General features: G+C 45.1%; 1 protein-coding gene across 3 annotated transcripts in view; it reads right to left on the minus strand.

Moving 5' to 3' along the window:
- The window catches only part of PAK5 (p21 (RAC1) activated kinase 5), an 86017-nt gene extending 67336 nt beyond the window's left edge, over window positions 1-18681 (minus strand). The window contains exons 1-2 of one of the 3 annotated variants that reach the window (XM_015620537.3): window positions 13290-13372; window positions 11525-11660 (exon numbers count right to left, since the gene is read on the minus strand). The gene's annotated coding sequence lies outside the window, so the exon portion shown is untranslated. Of the gene's footprint in view, window positions 1-11524; window positions 11661-13289; window positions 13373-18335; window positions 18447-18606 lie in introns of those variants that run through there. The other 2 variants (XM_015620539.3, XM_015620541.3) reach the window with 2 other exon arrangements.
- Between the last annotated feature and the right edge of the window lie 588 nt (window positions 18682-19269).

Here is a 19269-nt window from a genome sequence, read left to right on the forward strand (position 1 = left end):
TTTTCCTATGTTGGGCAGCAGCTTTATGGGACCAAGAAACCACATCAGTCACTCTGAGCTCTCACAATGCACTGAAATATATTTCTATCTTCCCTCATCAAGTCTCAGCTCTAGAAGGTAGGTGGCTATCAGGTAACAGTAAAACAGTTTACCCAGTGTAGTTCATCCAAATTTTATGACAGATGCAAAGCACTTTGCGGAGGTGGCTTAAAGCTATGGATGCTTGTACTGAACTCCTGCAATGTTTGCAATGATTCAAAATGATTTAATGACACATCTGCTTCGGGTTTATGTTTTTCTGAGCAGCAGGATGTTGGAGAAGCGAGTGTATCGCATTCCTCTTGCACTCAGAGCCCCACTTCACAATTTCTATGCCAAGGGCAGACTCTACCCTGCAGAAGCACGGGAGGGAGGTTGGGATGGAAGCTCTCCAACCCACCCACTGGCCCAGCACAACGGGTTTTGTGGGAACTCCGGGAACTCAAACAGCAAGGACTGCTGATGACAACCAGTAAGGAGGCAAATATATTAATATATTAAATATATTAGAGTGGGGATTTCCAGAGAGCCCTACAGGAACCAGACCAACCTGAACTGAACTTCAGCAGAAACTGGAAGTGCCCCATAACCCTTAAAGAAAGACCCTGCTGGTTCTGCCAGCTCCTCTTTGGTTCCCTTAGAGTTCTGAAACAGGGACTTTACTCCTCTCCCAGCAACGACCAGGATTCCAGCAGTAGGGCAAAAGGTTTAGGAACAGGGTTGTACCAAGTGATGCAGGAAGGTTTTGTGGAACACCTTGTCTTCTCCCTGGCTATAAAGGGAACCCATGTCCTGATACAGCCCCTCTGACACATTTAAACTCAGTGCCCAAAGTAGGCAGTGTTAGTCCTGTCTAACTATTGCAGACGCTTGTGCTTTGCCTAAGGCTGATTTAAGCCCACTAAAGCCCTCAAACAAGGCTTGAAATACCATTGCTGCAGCACACAGGATTAATGCTGGTCCTTCTGCAGAGGGGTGAATGTCATTTGCAGAACTGTGTTAATTCCTGATTTGAATTTAGATGATGTTTTTAAATAAGAAACAAGCTCAGAACATCCACTGGGAATCTGTGACTTGGATAAATCTTAATAAGTCACTAAATACAAGTTACTATTGGAAAAGTGCTCAGTGCTGGCTGTATAAAATTAATAATAATAGTAACAATAATAAAGGAAGACAGGAAGATCACTTCTAGAGAATAATGGCTTCAGACTGAGTATTATGGGCACAGCTGATGTATTCAGAATGGTACAACAGCATTAATGAGCTCTAGATCAGCATCCTCAATCCACAAATACACTCCCTTTCTTCAGGGGAAGAGGAACAGGAAAGGAGGAGGATCTACCTGGAGATAGGAGAGGGCAGTCCCTGGGGCAGACTGGATCAGGACAACAAGGGTAATGCGACAGCAAAATCCTGCTGCTGCTTCAGCCAAACTCTCTCAGTGCTGATACCTGGAGTTGTGTGCCCTCAGCAAGTCTTTCCTGCAGTCCATGGGTGATAACAGACCTCATGAAACACCAGATTTGCCATAATTTTGCCATTCCTAACTTACCAGCATCTTCAGACTAAGCCATTCTGCAGGATGATCCTGCAGCCCTGAGTGAGAGGTACCTGGAGCAGTAACTCCAACAATCCCCATCAGTGATGAGCAGTAGCAGGAGCTTCCTGCCACAGCTCCTGGCTGCCCCAACAGCACCATCACACCATGGGACACTTTCACAGGCTGTGGGCTGTTCTGGCTTATTTTTTTAAAATGTAGGCAGCACTACATATTTATACTGGAAGAAAAAGAGAAACCAGCTGATTTCATGCCATCTTATGGAACCTTCACATTCACACTTTTCCTTGCACTGAGACAATGGATCACAAAGAAATCTCCCTAAACCAGTGCTCTGTTAAAATAAAGGAGAGTTCTACATTTATCTAAAAGGTGGTGGTGGGAAAATCTCCAAAGAGTGGAAAGGAAGTTTGGAATCTTCAACTGGATTATCACCCAACCCAGATTTTAACATTGCTCAAAGCACAAGGAAGGCTTTCCAGAGAAAGAAAGCAGCAGCTGCAGCAAAGAATTAAATTTAAAATACATTTACTTTCAAAGTGGGCGAAAAATGTCTCTTAACTCCTAATCTTTCATACTAAGGACTTGAGTAAAATGGATGTTCTTTCTTTTTAAAAGTCATGCAATTCAATGTGATCCTTCCCAGCAGGCTGCATCTGTTTTAAATGTTTGCTTTCAAAATGTAAAACCACTCCCTACTCCCCCTTAATTTTATCTAGAATCATGAATACTCCATTTGCTTAAACATATTCTGAATAGATGAGCCTCAGAAAACCACAGTGTTAATCTGGGACAGTCTTCTGCATCCTTTGGGATACATCACATTTGGGAAATGCCATGGAGAGACTCGGTAGCTACAGTCCACCCAGGCAACAGCAGTACAAGGAGGGAGAGGAGCCTGCAGGCAGAATTTAGGGCTGATGTGTGATATGGGCTGGTTTTCTGTGTTTCTTGCTCATCCACCACAGTAAAATCCTCTAAAATGCTCAAAACACAGACGAGTGAAGAGGTTCACAGCAAAAGGGACTCAAGCAGACTCCTGGAGCAGATCAAGCCTTGCCAAGGAAGGGCAGCATTCCCTAAGGAAACTGGGGCCAAGCGTCTGTCTTGGAAAATGCAAATTAATACAGGAAGTGTTAGGAGCAGGAAAGAAGGAAAATCAGAAAGCATATCTCAGGGCAGCGTTACTTCTGGGGGTGGAAGCTGTAAAATTCTGCAGTTTAAAAGATAAGAATTTAGCAAGATTTATAAAAAGAGACAGTCCTTGGCAAATCCCACTGAAGAGGGGTATATGAAAATAGTACAGCAGACAAAGGTTGAATAGATACATATTTTTGGATAAATGGTAGACCACCCAAAACCCCAGTGAGGATCAGGAATGTTGAAAAGCAGCTGATTGTTACAACTGGCTCCAGATGAAGAGCTGCCACACAACTTTTTAGGGAAAAGATTAACTACACTGTGATCATACAGAAATGTGGAGCAGGGACAGAGCTGGCTATCAAATACAACTCAGAGCAGGAGAGGTAAGTGAGCTAATGGTACCAGCATAACCCCAGTGAGTTGCAACATCATTCCCAATTCCAGGCAGCACGGCAGAGATGTGTCAGCTCAGCCAGCTGAGCAGTGGCTGCCATCCATCTGCCAGCTCCTCTGCTCTTCCTTCACAGGCAGCAAGGACAGAAAACCCCAGTGACTGGGCAATCATCTTGATGGCCTGTGGCTGTAGTGCCTGACTTTCTGACACTGGAAATGACTGCTGCTCAGACAAAATTGCTTTTAAAACGTCAATTTAAATTCAGTGCTGGGAAACACGAAGCCACTCCCAGGGCAGGGACAGCAATGTTCACTTTGCAAACATAACAATCCTTGGAATAATTTGGAGATCAGGAAAGAAGTCTTGAAAGCCTCATGAATAGTTCCCTATAAACATCAACCTTATGTTCTGCAATAATTAAGATGAAAATACAAAATTAAGAAATGTTATGAGATGAAAAGGGGGAACAAAACCAGTGAATAATTGGATTATTCAGACGTGCTGAAGCACCGACTCTGCCGAGGGTCAGGCTCCGGCTGTGCCTCCCTGGGGCTTTGCTGCAGCTTGTTTAGCTGTACCAGCAATTTTTTCTATTGACCAGGTGTCTGATCCTTGTACATAACCATAATGCTTGTACAGAGAGTAATAACAGGCAGGTATTCCGAGGAGGATGAAAAATGGATGATCCCAGTGCCATCGGGCAGTGCATGGAATGACAGAGCAGGGCACTCCCAACAGAGGCACACATGTCACAGAGAGGTGTGGGGAGATAGGAGAGGGGGCAAGGATGGTCCTGGACACCCCCAAAATATCTCACCAACAACCACAGAAATGCAGACATTGACAAAACCAGTTTAGGGCTAACAGAATTAGGAGCAAGTATTTAAGACACTCCACTTACAGCAAAGACAGCTGCAAATGTGCAGATACTGACTTTAAGAAAGAATATGTAAAAGCATGCTGGAAAGCATAAATATATTTATTATCCCAAGTGAATCCTATAGCAGAGTGGAAGAAACCACCAACCTCCACCACCTGCTTCTTCCAGCAGGAAAAATAAAAGCCACCCATCAGCATCATACTCCTGAAGGCAGCACAGGACACTGATGACTCACTGACTTTTTTCTGTAGATGTTTTTAATATTAAGAGCAATCAGGAATTGGAAATGCTTTATTGCAGCAGAGGCATTTTTGAATTTATAGAAGGGTCAGTAAGACTAAAAGTGGCTTTGAGTGGACAGCGAAGTGCATTTAGAACTGAATGGCAGAACCCAGAGGATGGTAATCAGTGGCACAGGGTCTAGGTTGGCAGCCTTTAAGTTCTTTAAGTTCTTCATCAATGACTTGGAAAAGGGGAAGACAACTGACTCCTGCTCCACCCTGGTTTTTCCCAGGAGGCAGTGGAAGGGTGAGAATAGAAAGGCATATGTATTATGATTTTAGGTGTTTGACAACAACTTACTATTAAGAGTTCTTCTGCAAGCAGGACTTTTTATTTTCCTTTTCTTTTTCTATAATAACAGTTAGGCTAACAATAACCACTTCAAGTGCAACACTGCACTAGTTAGTGACTTACAAAACATTTAGATTCCTCCACAAGCTCAGAAGGCCTCAAGAGTGATGGCCAGAGCAGCAGAAGCTCAGAAAGTCTGGAGATTTCCTTATTTTTCTGAGCAGGACACAAACCTTATTCCCTGCGCTTTGCTTTCACTGCCCACAAGGAAAAAAATTGCAATGAGTGCAAGAAGAGATACAGAAATAAAAAAGGATTTCTTAACTCCCAAACCATGACTGACTACACAGGGAGCCATCAGGGACAAGAGGCAGACTGCCAATGTGCCAGGAAAGAAGTTCTCTCTCAGGAGGCTATTTGCAATAGCACTCAAGGACTGAAGCTGGGAGATTAGCTGACTATTTTATGTAAGAAAGATTGCTTGAATAATCAGTTTTTCTGATGTTGCCATGTCTTTTCATTTGTTAGTGTGGAGCATAATTGCTTCTTGTAAAGTTGAATGACTTTAAATTAGATAGAAAGATGGCCATTGCAAAGATAATTTTGAACATTCCCTTTCAAAGTTGTAGTTTTAAAAATAGGAGTTGAAATGCAACAGAATAATTAATCTGGCAGCAGTCACTTAATTTGTCCCCTTTTTTTTGTTTCTTCCTTGCTACATGCTTTTAAGTTACGCTGGTATGTTCATCCATGGAAAATGAATAGCAGGAAAATAAATACATTTATCTAATCAACCCCTTACCAGAGCTGAAAGCCTCCAGTACAGTCTAAACCAGTGATTAAGTCCAGATTACATTAAAACAAATTCGCCATGTCACTCCTAATACTTCCACTTGGCAATGACCCAAATATTTTTGTTTGTTTTGATCCTCTCTCCAAACACAGACCAACGTCAGACTCACCCTGGCTGAAGGGGCTGCAGTAGCACCAGGGGCTGGTGCTACTTTGTCCAGCTGCAGCTTCTGAAATCTCCAAGGGGAGGGACAGGATCTGTTCACCCACCTACAAACTTTCTACATGTAGATGCTGCTCATAACGCTTCTCAAACTCATGGTTTCATGACTGCAGCAATCAAAATGACTTTTCCTCACCAGCCAATTCAGCTGAGCATTGTCATCGGGCATTTCTCCTCTCTCCGTTTCATCTCCCTTTCCAAAATTCCTCGTTCTCCCTACTTCTTCTCTCCCTACCAAAGGGGTTCCCATCTTCCGGAAGGCACCTACCACCCTGAATGCAGGAATTTTGCAGCTGGGATTCACACACCAGGAGTACTTTCTATCAGAAGTACTTTTTATCTGGAAATGCAAAGCCACTCTCATTTTAGCACAGGCCCTGCAGAGCCCGGGGGGTGAGTCCTACCAGCCAGGAACAGGGAGAAAGCTGCCACAAAAAGGGTAGAGGAAGCAAAGAGAAGAGACTCCTGTGTGACACCTTTGATCAGCAAATTTCAGCCACTTGAAAACTTAAGGAGGGTCTGGGGTCATTTCTTCTTTCCCCACTGTGCTCTCTCTGCTTTCAGCCCTCAGATGAAGAGCGCTGCTGACGATGGTGACGCATCGGGGAGAGATTTTAGTAACTGGGGCGGAGGAGAAGAAGCAGCAAGTGGTGAGAGGGGGAGGAAAAGGAGGCTATATAAAGCTGCAAAATTCAAAAACATTAGAAGAGAGAAATGTAAGAGGGAGACAGCAAAGTTTTGGAAATTTTGCAACTGCCAGGTATATTATAGAAGTGAACTAAGACCTAGACAGACATCAACTCAACAATACTAGGATCGATCAAACTTAAAACCATCCAAGATGTGTCCATCCCACCACCTTTCTCAAATGTATGAGGGAATTTTCAGGCCCCCATGACACAGTCCAGCAGTCTCCTAAGGTCTGAAATTTAAGAAAAGTGTTTGGAGAACTGGGGTCAATACAGAATTACAAGATAATGCATTGGGTCTTCCCAGCAAAGTACCAAGCTCTACGACAGCTGCTGCTTTTCAAACTGCACCAAAAGAATGAAAGCATCACCACATCATCCAACATGGAATGTTGGAAGAAACATAAAACTGGGCAAAAACTTAACTGTGGGAGCTGATAGGTCCAGGAGCCCATCCTGTAAGAACACTCTGTGGTTCTGGGACCTCCTGCCCTGCTCAGCCAAGGCATGCCCAGTTTGCACCAGCAGGTACTGAGACATGAAAAATGCAGAAACAACTGCTGCTCAATCATGTGTATGAAACAGCACACATAATTAGAAGTGCTTGTATATGCAAAGGCACAAAATTAAGAGTCAGCAACTTCTAGTGCAACTTTGTGATTTTGGCAGGTTTCACTTTCCCACTTGGCATCTTTACAACATCTTTGGTAGAAGCTAAGATAACAGTCTTGATAATCGAGCACTTGTTTTTTGTAAACACTCATGTGCATACATCAGATAAATAATCCAGTACCTGCTGAACACTTCATCTCACCATGACTGTGCAGAGATTGTACCCAAGTCCTGCAGGGCCCTCAGTCCCTGCCCTTGGACCTGCATCCCACCTGCCCCAGAGCCTGCTATGCGCTGGCTCATCGTTCGTGCTAGCGGCTTGTTTTCTCAGCCGTTCACACACAGTTTGCTTCCAAGGCTGGCTTTTACTGGCACAGATCCCCAAAATCTCTTCCCAAACACATACACTACTGCTAGGAAAGCCATCATGACAGATAATAGCTCTCATGCCAACTACAAATCATCTTTAACTCTTAAGTCTGTTTTCTGCAATCCTGAAATGTAATAACTAATCACAGGTTCCCAGTGTCTGCCTTTGAGAGGAAAAGGCGTGGGGGGAATCTCTCCTGCATTCATTAAGGCACAAATGTACACACCTCTATTTAAATCAATTTGACTATTTATACTAAGCTAGACAGGCTCCTCCTTTGATGGGTTACCCTCTCACTTGTCCCACAGTCAAATCTTTTGGCTGTCCCAAAGTCAAATCTAGATTAGCTTTCTGTTTTCATTGTCAGCATTCTGCAGCAAATTCTCCCAGAAGCTAAGCCACCCATCCCAAACTTCAGTTCAAGTCAAGTCAGTCCAGACACAACCGACTTTGCACGTAATTTCCCAAGAATCCCCTTTTCTGGAGCAGTAAAGTACTAACAGGAATCAATACTCTACAGCTCTGTAGGAAAATACAAACTACTTTGAACTCTTAATTAACTCAAAAGGCTCACAGCACAAATCTCCTCCTCCCAGTCTCCCTCACTGAGGGATCTGCTCCCCATCATACACCAAAGACCTGCTCTCACTTGCAAATTCAGAGCTATCAACTTCTACAGGAACCTGACCTGAACCAAAGCCTCTCCTGAATAAGAGATGGAGAGCAATTTTAAAACACATGTGATTACAAATGCCAGTAAAAGCTAAATTCCCATGTCCACGTAAAACATCCATTTCACTTAAAATAACTGGGGGAAAAGGCATGGCCTTTACATGGCCTCACTACAGACGGTAGCAAAGATTTACTAGCAAAGGACAGTAGTGAAGACTTCTCCTTCTAAAATTTTATTGCTCTTACATAATATGCTATCATGCATTTACTAGCACGCTGTGAAGCACTGTCATAAATATTTAAACAGTGATGACAAAGTAAGAGAGGTGTCTGTGCCTCCTGTGTTTCTGGTTTTTGCTACTCGCTCCCCTGGGCCCATGGTGAGGGAAGAACTGATGTGCAGAAAATAAAAGTGCTACATGTGAACCAAACCAGATGCATGTACCTGGTGTCCAGTAAAGCAAAAGGGACTTCAACTTGTTACAAAAAGGTCTTTCTACACCAGGGCTTCTTCTGTCATGATGGCCAAGCTTGTCACCAGCAGGGCTCCCCTCCCCACACGCTCGCCTGACTGCATTAGTTATTACATTTGATAGCTTTATAGCATTATTTGAAGCTTGCTATTTACCCAGTTACACAAGGCCCAGCAGCTTAGAGCCTGCTCTCTGCCTGGCCTGCAAATCTTTGCAACTACCTCCAAAATAGCCCAGATTTTATGACCCATTAGGCTTAATGATAAATCCTTGGATTTGTGTACCGGGCTAGTGAGCGATGAGAGATCAAGGGCTAAGCTTTGATTTATCTGCAGGCCAAGGGAGATGATTATTTCTATCATTTTATTTTTCTCATTATTTGCTGTAATGACTGCAATGCTTTGCTATGACATCATGGCAATTTTTACTGTTACCTACATAAAAATCAATACTGTACTTGGTCCTTACACAGTGCTAGCACCTGTATTTCCTCTCCCAGCAGCATGGGAACACTGCTGGAGCAGTGCTCCATCTCCTGCCTAGCCTGAGCTGCAAAGCCTGCTACAGGTGCTAACTCCAGAACCTCCTTGTGCATGAAAAGAAATGGTTTTCAACTTGCAAATACTGCTGGAGGTAGGGCAATGCTCTGGGAATGAAGACTGTTCTGCTTTGAACCAGTTCTGTACGTTTGTGGTGCTTTACATGCAATGCCAGTGGTGAGTGGAGTTGAGATAAATTTTGCTTCATTGCTTTAAATCCAGAAGCATGAAAGAGCAGCCAATACTTTGGAGAGATGCTACTCTCAGCAGGTCCAGTATCTGCAGTGATTATAAATCGCCTGTTTTAACAGTTTCTCTGAAAACCCCAGGCATTTGGAACCTGGAGATTACAAGAAAACCTCCAATTTTCTCTCCAAATCTACTTTAAAAGAAATAAAGAGAAAATTAAATGTCCTGTGTTATAGTCAAAAGTCTTGAGAAACGGCCTATAAGGACCACAAACGTTCATGCAACTCAAAGTTTCACACTTGCTTGGCTTTAATATGCTCATCACAAAGGCAGGCACTGCACTTTTTAGAGCTGGTCACTGGTTTCAGCAAGGACAGGTGGGTGCACCATGGAATGACAGGGTGAGAGACTGTTGAAAGGTTAAGGAATACCATGATACTACAAAGCTAATCACAGCTCCAAGTTATTTTCTTCAAAGATTATTACATCCATTTGACCACGCTGTGCAGGTACACAAGAACTACTTGAGTAATACTAAGAAAGGACAGAAAAAGTAAACATTAAAGGGCAAATTTTGAGCAGCTCAAATTTACAGAGTGAAACAGATGCCTCATATAATAAAGGGAACTTGTCAGGGGAATGGAGCATTATTTGACATCTGTCTTGATTGACAGCTTGACAGTCTTTCACCCATTTAAAAAAAAAGTCTTTAAAAAGCATTAGTTAGCAATTATCACCAATTTTCCTATTAAGGAAATTTTCCATGGAAAAATAACTGCAGTTTAATTTCTAGCTAAATCAGGACAGTTGACTATTTTTCTTCCTTACACAGAATTGGAAATTGAAGGGAAATAGCAAGATGCTGTCAAATCAATACCAGAGCAAAGTAAACAGGAATGGAATAGAAATGGCAAAAGTTATGGAGCAAAACCACACAAAACCCCTTTAATCCTCAGCTGAAGATCTCTCTTAAGAAGCAGCATCAGGTTGCTGTGCAAAAAAAAAATGCAGTAACAACATACTGTAGACCAAGTCTTACCAGATGCTGAGGAAAAAGTCAAAATACTTATTCAAACAGAAGTTTGTAATAAATGTGAGCCACAGAGATACCAGGTTTTTCCCATTATACACACAATGCCAGGGATCCATTGCACTGATGAGGTCCAAATTCAGACTGGATTGCCCAAGAAGAAAGAAACCCTGGCTTTAATTTGAATTCATGAGAAGAGAAGGCATCAGGGTGACCTAATTGGACCTTTCAGTACCTGAAGGGAGCCTATAAAAGAGATGGAGAGAGACTGTTACTATTTACAAGGGCATGGAGTGAGAGGACAAGGGGAATGGCTTCAAACTGAGGAGGTTTAGATTAACTGTTAGGAAGAAATTCTTCCCTGTGAGGGTGGTGAGGCACTGGCACAGGTTGCCCAAAGAAGTTATGGATGCCCCATACCTGGAGTGTTAAAGACGATGCTGAATGAGGCTCTGAGCAACCTGGGATAGCAGAAGGTGCTCCTGCCCACAGCAGTGGACTTGGAACAAGGTGATCTTTAAGGTCCCTTCCAATCCAGGTCATTCTATGATTCTATTCTATGATTCATTGCAGCAAACGTTTCTCTTGGAAGGAAGCAGCCCTGCTGATGTGCAACACATTCCATACTCCTCTCCCCAAAAAGAACATCCATTTATTGTTAGCCTGTTAAGAGAGTGTAAGTCACTTTTCAGCTAGCAATGCTCTGAATCAGTGTTTAAATTATTTACCTCATGTCTTGTACTTCTTAAGTACTTGAAAAAGCCCTACGTAGTCTCCCTGTGAATCTTGACAGTGCTAAGAGTTGGTCCTCAAAGAGACTGGGTAGAGAAAGTGCTGATGTGGGATGGATGTTGCATTTTCAGTAGTTTCTGTACTGTATCTCTAATAGCAGAAAATGAGATATGCTTTAGTCCTTTGTAAAAGCCCTGCTTCAGTAAAGCATTTTCCTTGCTCTTCAGAACCAAGACTCAACTCTCATGTCCATCCAAGTGAAGGTTTCTTCTCCTCACCCCCAAGAATAAATCCTCCATGGCATTCAGGCACATGGGTTTGCACGTGTTTCCCCAGGCTGTCTTTAGGGTATGGATTACACCATCTGCTTTAAACTGAGCCCTGTCATCAATACTCTGTTTTGGCAGGAGAGCTACTGGCAATAACCACTTTGTTCATTGCCAACCCCTCCCTGACTTCCAGCAGGACAGGACTCTTTCCATCCAGCCACACTTCTGTAATAACCGATATCCATACACAGGATTTTTCTAATTTGTTTGCGTTTCTACTTCTCATCCTTCATTTACTGTCCTAAAAACGTCAGAACAGAGAGCAGAACTTAAAAGGCACTCACCACCTGCAAGTATTGTAGCAACACTAAACTATTCTGGCAGTCAGGCCTTTCTCAAAACATGCTGACAGGGTCTGTATCCCTCATGCTGGGAAGATGCAACACCGTCCCCAGCTTTTGGCTGCTTCATTTCAAGTTCCTGCATAAAAACAAGAGCACCCTTTTTATTTCCTAGATTTCCTCAGCAGACAGTGGTTTAGATTCCAGTCATTGCCTCGGCACAGCAACACTATCACACCAAGTTTATGTTTCCAACATAAAATCCCCAGTAATGCTGCTGCCCCAAGCCCTGTGGCACACCCCATGACACAGATGGTGCCTCCCAACCAGCCACCCCACTAACAGCACCGTGCTCCACAAACTTCTTCTTTAACATTCTGGTCTCAGCTGCAGCTCAGCCATGGAATTCTCCGCCCTTTGATTATTTTTTCCCTGTAACACAAAGCTTAAATAGGAAGAAGTTCTGTTCTTTGGAAAGGAGTTCAGTGCGTGCAACAGAGACAAATTCATGTACCATTATTCTTTCCTGCACGCTTCAAAATCTGGGATAGAGGCACAGCTCAGGGCGCATTTACTTTGTTCTCATCTCACTCTCAGGGAAACCTTCTTACTTCTTCAGCCTAGAAAATCACCCTTTGCTGTAAAACACAAAACCAAATACCCTCCAAATCCAAATGAGCAATGCTACAAATCTATTGCCTTTGGGGTCTTTACACACAAGTGTGAGACAAGTTTAATACATGCAAACCCAGCTTTCTGTGGCATTGGCAGGATTTGGTTGAAAAAGCAAACAATTTAAACATTCTGACAGTTTCATTTCCTGAAGTGTCCGGTAACAACCCTTTTGAACTCATTTCTATGCCCTTCAGTTGTATCTTAAGAGCCCTTATGTGAGTAGTGTGCAAAAGATGCATCAAAAATCTTTTATTTATTTACATTCCCAAAATAAACAATATGGCATTAAGAATTGTTTTCACAATCCTGTAAAGTACTAAAAAAAACCTCCTGGGACAGATCAAGCCTCTCCAGCTCAGAACTGGAGAGTTCTGCACCTTTGGAAAAAATTAAAACTAAACACCTAAGGTGCTTTTCAAAAGCAATTATCATAATCCCTGCTGTTACCCAGAGGGAAGCAGTGGCACACAGAGGTTAAATAACTTCTTGGAGGTGGCTCAGTGAGCAGCACAGCCAGGATTAGAGCCACTGTGCCTCCTGACTCCCAGCTCCAGGCTCAGCCCAGCACCTTAAATAGCTGCAGCGCAAGTCATTAGCTCAGTCCTCTGAGCATGCATCTAGCTTGGGGAATGGGAAAGCTGGAGTTTAACTTCATAGTACAAAACTTTCTATGGAGAATCCCCAGAAAGAAGCCTTAAATTTTAACAGCTCTAACCTGATCAACCTCTATGAAAAAGTGCTGGGCAGATTTTACTGCCACCAGTTTGGGACGAGTGAATTATTCACACGCAGCAGAGCGTGTCATAATAAAAGGTTTATAGGGCTATCACCAGGATCATTCTTGTGGCATTTATTCATTCCAGTTTCTGTTTGCTGGCATTTCTTTTGTCCTCCCCTTTGTCACCAGGATTCTCTCCACCCTTCCCTTTGTAGGGTACCTTAACTTCTAAAAAAACATTTGTGCTAAGAGAGCGGTTTAGTGACATGGCACATTTTTGTTTACATTGTTATTTTGTATTTTTGCATACTTCTACAGAGATAGCTGACATATGTGGTTTTCCCCCATCAGAGGTGATTGTGTATGTGTACTTACACTATTCCCTTGCCTACAGCTGCAGTATCTCTTTTATTCCTTTAGCTGCCTCCAGCAGGGAACAATAAATCTAAAACACAGTCAAAAAAAGGACAGTCAGAAAAAGGAAAAAAATTTCTAGCGCTATTTTTGGCATCTAAGTTCTTTGGCTTAACCTATTTTTGGAAGAGCATCTTTGTTCAGCAAAATCAGAACTCCCAGCCCTGTGACACCAGGGCAGCGTGTCCCGCTGCAGGCAGAGCCGTTTGCTGGCGGCAACCTCTAACGGCAGAGCAAAGCCAGGAGAGCCCAGAAGGAAAATGATGGGAGACAGGACTTCACTTCCACTCTCCATCACTTTGTGCCTCTGAGCAAGTCACGCCGCCCCGCTCTGGCCATGCTCACGCCGGCACATGGCATATGCACTATGAGGATAGGTGCACCCTGTGCCCTGAGCTCCACAGGGTGAAAACAAGGCTTGCTACCAGACCTCACAGCCTCCAGCCCTTCCAGGAGCCCAGTTTTGGGGGTTCATGTAGTGTTATTATTAACTGGTATCTATAGCTCATGTTCAAATAAAAGCTGTGCTTAGGAGATGAGGAAGGCTTCAAATGGGAAACGGCAGCCCTGAAGAGCTAAACTTGATTCATGTGTTTCTGCTTTACTGGTTGGAATTCAAAAGATATTCAAGCTCTGTATCTGAAACAGTTATTACCTTTGTACTTCCACCAGAGGCAACTTCTAAAAGTGACAGCATTCTCACATGGGCCAGAACAGAAAAGAAAGTTGGAAAAGATGCAAAATAGCTGACTTTGGTATGTTGTGGCTGGCTCTGCGTGACGCAATGGAAGCACGCACTTCTCACACCACTGCATTCACAGGCAGCACTCAGAAGGGGATAATCCTTGAACCCTCTAAGGCACAAGACCTGGTTTAAGGCTGGAATTTTGTGCCAGGGCTTTCAACAGGCACAGCTGAACCACAAGAGAACCAAATACTGTGCTGGTCTTAGACCAGAAGCCTTGGGCATAGGCCCGCCCTATGAGTTGTTTCTCTCCAGGAAAAAAACAACAAAACCAGCAAAATTAAACATTTAATTGCAGAGAAAATACTTTGTTTTCTTTGTCACAGGGATAGACCTCCAAATGCATCATTGAGTCCTCCTGGGCTGGGTGACCTGCAGGCTGAAACACCCGCACTAACAGCCAAGTCCCAAATGAATCCCCATGGCCTAATGGATTAAAGGCTTAATTAGAGTTACCTGAACATTAAACACCACTAAAGTGCTCTGAGATTTGCTCTAAATGGGCGTGGGGGGAGTTGCCTTTTGAATGGGCTCAGAACTAACTGGGGTTTTGTGCACAGTTGTTAATGGTTTTGAATCATTCAGTTTTCCAGCTTTTTCCCCGATAATAAAGCAAATGCAGCTGGGCATCAGGCAGTGCTCTGGCACACCTCACCACCAATCACAGCTGAATTTAATGGGGGGAAATAGTCTTAAATATATCAAGCTTTGCATCTAGAAAGAAGGTACCCTATAAAGCTCCTACTGAGCAAGACACAAACCTGTATAAGACACTGGATAAGCTACAAGGGAAGATGCCATCAAAACCAAGGCTCTCTTGCTCGTAACATACATTTTTTAAGCAAATAGTTGTTTAAAACACATTTCTGGCTTCAAGTTGCTATTGAGTAGCAAGATCCTAAGTTTAAGAGATTAGAATTAATGGTAAAAATACAGACTGTAACTGGAAGATGGTAGAAAGTGCAGGCCCTACAGGAGTGAGGCTATCAACCACCTGAAGTCTCCATCACCATTTCTCCAGTTTCGCCTGACTGCAATCACATACCATTCCACCCAGACAACAGAGGTTTTGCTCAGCTTTCACCAAAACCTGGGGAAACCTGGCCAAACCCTGCAGCAAACCAACAAACAAACTCCTCTGACTTCAGCAAGGAGCAAAGCAGAGACAGCCCCAAAAATGCCTCCAGGATGGCCAAACAGCACCATGAGTCAGCGATGCTAATGCCAGGAGTAGGATATGCCAAAGAGGTATTTAAAAGAGAGGTTTTGTTTGAGATTTATGATTCTGAACCTCTTCAGCTGTTGTACCCACACACACCTGTTGGCAGTTTCGGCACATGCCACACAGCAGACTTGTGTTTGTAGCTTTTGCAAAGTAAACCGGTAAAACCAGAGACAGTTTATGAATTTGAACAAGTAGATGCCAAACACTTCAGATTCCTAATTGGAGCAGCTTCAAAGCAGAAAAGGATTTAGGTGTCAAATGTGAGGGTGATCAGAGAGGAGAAGCAGAGATGCAGGTGCTCTTCTGCTCCTTCTTTCCAGTTCTTTTTTCCACACATCCCTGAAACAGCTGACACCTGTACCTCTGACAGACTTGTGCCAGCATCACCTCTTGGGCTTCTGCCACAGGAGCTGGAGCTCTCCATGAATTCAGCTTTAAACCCAAACTGCATGCCCCAGCTGGTGTCAATGAGAACAGTTTGTCTCCCCTGTTTCAGTAGCAAACCTGGTGTCAGAAGTAATACCAATGAGGTAGAGCAAAACTCAGATTTGTGACTAACTACCATGAGAGAAGTTTGTTCTCAGCTGACTGACAGCAGGAGTTGACACTGGGGAGCAAATTTCTTACAAAGCATTGTACTTCCCAAATATTAGTTTTCAAAGTAACAATTGCCAAGATCTGTTACATTAGAAAATAATAATCAGGAAGTAAAACGTTTTGCAGGAACTTTGCTTCTTACACACTTCCATCTTAGAATCAGCTATTGGAATGCTGAGAGCTCACTGAAAGTCAAACACTGACTTACTGTGACGACTCATGATGGATGAAGATGTCCAGGAAAAAAAAAACCAAACCCAAACAGAAAAGCCACTGGGAAGCAAATAGAGGTGCCAAAGTAATAAGGGAATCAAAGAGCAATGGGATTTACTAGGTCTGGCTCCACAGGGGGTTGCCAAGGGAATTTGCAGATGACTCCTAACAGGTCTCTCCACAGCAGGCCTGCCAGGGTCTCTCTGTGGCACTGCTTCCAGGCGTGGAATGACTCCTGAGCTGCCCAGTTAAGCACGGTTCAGCAGTCACTCCAGCTGAGGACACGCACACACGCCGTGACTGGTGAGCTCTCGCTTCCTCAGAGTGAGGCTAAAATACTACAGAGGTGAGTAACAGCACCCAGAGCTCCTGCACAACGGGGAAGTGGGACTGTGGCAGACTCAATCTGATAAAAATTACTCTCAGCTATAAATCATGGTTCCACTGGGATCCAAACCATTTGGAAAGATGTTTGAAACAGGAGAAAGAACAAAGTTTAGCTTCAGCACTCTCAACATGAGTCTTTCCCTTGATGAAAACAATGCTTTTAGTCAATTTACCTCCAGTTAATACATTTGATAGCATAAATACACAATTCCACACTGAACAAAGACCTTTCATCGACCTAAAACAACCTATAGCCAAAAAACCTGTGACTAAGCCACAGAAACAGGCAATAAGGCGAACCACAACGAGTAACTCCCAAAGCTTTACCTGGTACAGCAGGCACCCCGATACCAGTGCCCTGCCCCACGCAGCCAGCTCCCTCATTCCCACCTCAAAACCACGAGAGCAGCTGCTCACCATGGAGCAATCCACACATTTGTAACCCCCACGTAGCAGAAACAGCAATGTATGGGCAGGGAAAAAAGGGCCATTTTGTGAACCTCAAACTGAAATAGAGGAGCTTCTACAGCTTCTTCTCAGTATTGCTCCTTTGGAGGGGGCAGATGGCCAGGGAGCCCCAGAAGCAGCACTACATCCACTCACCACCTCTGAAACATCCTCCTCAGCGGACAGCAGAGCCATCCCCCGACACCTCCACATGACAAGAGGTCTGTCCCCAGCAGCAGCAGCAGCGATGCTCACAGCCACCAACATCGGCTGTCACAGCGGCCAGGGGAGCACGGCTCCCTGCTGCAGCCCTGAGCAGCAGTACTGGAAGTTTCATGGTACAATAAAGGCAGTAAATTTGAAGCAATGATTCCTTAAGTGCTGTCTGGTAGCAGGGACCACCAAGATCTATTTCAATACTCAACATAGGTATCGACTCATTTTCTTCATTTTTGCAAATGCTAAATCATATAAAGAAATTATAAAATGAAAGGGAAAGGCTACTAGCAGAGGAGTGTCACTGCTGGCCCCTCTCAAGTTGGTGGGAATTTTATCCTTACTGACAATCATAGCCCATTAGACCTAACACTGAATATTTTGGGGGAAAAAAAAATTCCATTGTTTCTTTATGTTAACAGAGGGCTGGTATGTAACAAAGAGGAAGAAAGACAGCCTGCGTGCTGCTAGCGGGTTGGTAAAAAATTCTCAAGGTCTGATCGATACCATGAAAAAAACACCTCCTGGCCTGAGGCTGGAGCGTTATTCAAGCACGGCAGTCACTATGCAGCTCATTTTCTTTAGCTGAGATGATCCGAGGCTCATGGACACTGAAAGAAGAGCGGAGTCGATTGCAGGCATTTCTAACCCTTTATATGAAAAAAAAAAAAAAAAAAAAAAAAAAAAAAAGGGGGAGCAGAGGTATAGAGGCGCATGTAGGAGCATTTCCAGGAGCGGCTGTAATGCTCTCTGGGCACCTGCTTCCTTGGGGAAACCCAAAACCACATCATATTCAGGGAAAGTTGGGAGCAACTTCTTGGCGGGGGGGGGATGACAAAAACCAAAATGGATTAAGAAAAAAGAAAAGCCATTGTTGTAGGAAACCCCGGCAAGCTATCAAAAGCAAAATCACCTACGGCGACCCTCAGGAGAGGAATCCGGGAGCTCCCGGCTGCCCCGCGCCAGCCGCCCCTGGCAGCGCCCGCGGCTCTGCCCGCTCCGCACAGGTGCGGACGGGGATGCCCGGGCCGTGCCTTTGTCTGCGGGCACCGGCCGCTGCCAGGACACGCGGACAGCCCGGCCGGCCAGCTCCGGCCAGCGCCGCGGCCCCGCAAGGTCGAGCGTCCGCCCGGGCAGGGGCAGCCGCCGCCCGCGCCCCCGGCCCCGCCGCCCCTACCTCGGCCGCCGCCGTCACGCCGCCCCCAGCGCCATGTTCCGGCTACATCCGGGCCGCGGCTCCGCTCGCTCCGCTCCGCTCGGCTCCGCACGGCGCGGCCGCAGGTGCCACCGCCCGCCCCTCGAGCCGAGCCGAGCCGGGGCGAGACGAGCCGAGCCGAGCCGGGGCGGGCGCAGCGCCGCCCCCGCGCCGGGCCCGCAGCCCCGCCCCGCCCGCGCCTGCCGCCCGGAGCGCCGGGGCCGGGCTGTGCCGGCCAGAGGCAGCTGCGCACCTGCCCTGGCATCTGTCCCGGGGCTTTGTCCGTCCGACCGCACGGCCTTCGCTCCGCACCGGGCTGCCACCCGTGTCCGCCGCAGCCGAGGCACCTGCGCACCCACACGGCCGTGCCTGCACCAGCCAATGCACCCCTACACCCTTGCGTGCATGCACCCATGCATCACCCACTTATTCCTGCATCAGCCCATGCACCTGCGCACCCCCCCGCTCACGCACCAACCAATGCACCCGTGGATGCACTCACCCGTGCACTCTAACACCCATATATCAAGCCACCCAATTCCTGTACCCCTCCAGCAATGCATCTACCTGCCCATGTACCAATCCATACTCCTATCCACATCCATTTATTTACATCCCAGCTCTGCAGCCATCCACCCGCCCACTTCCTTTTGCATTTGGACCTCAGTTATTACTTTTTTTTTTTAATACAAAACCAACTGTGCCATCATCTTTTGTTACCTGTAAGCTCTCCCCAGACAATGGCCAGGTGCTAAGGAACAAATCCAGTTAAGGCAACTGATGGAAGGAAGCAATCAGGGGACGACAACAGACAGCCCCCATCTATCCCATCTAATTTTGGTGTATTACTGCTGGCAATTTGTAGCTGCCTCTGAAAGCTGCTCTAAGCCTACATTTTTATGAAATGTTCCTGAGG

Source organism: Parus major, chromosome 3, assembly GCF_001522545.3.
Source record: "Parus major isolate Abel chromosome 3, Parus_major1.1, whole genome shotgun sequence".
In the NCBI taxonomy this organism is placed as follows: domain Eukaryota; kingdom Metazoa; phylum Chordata; class Aves; order Passeriformes; family Paridae; genus Parus; species Parus major.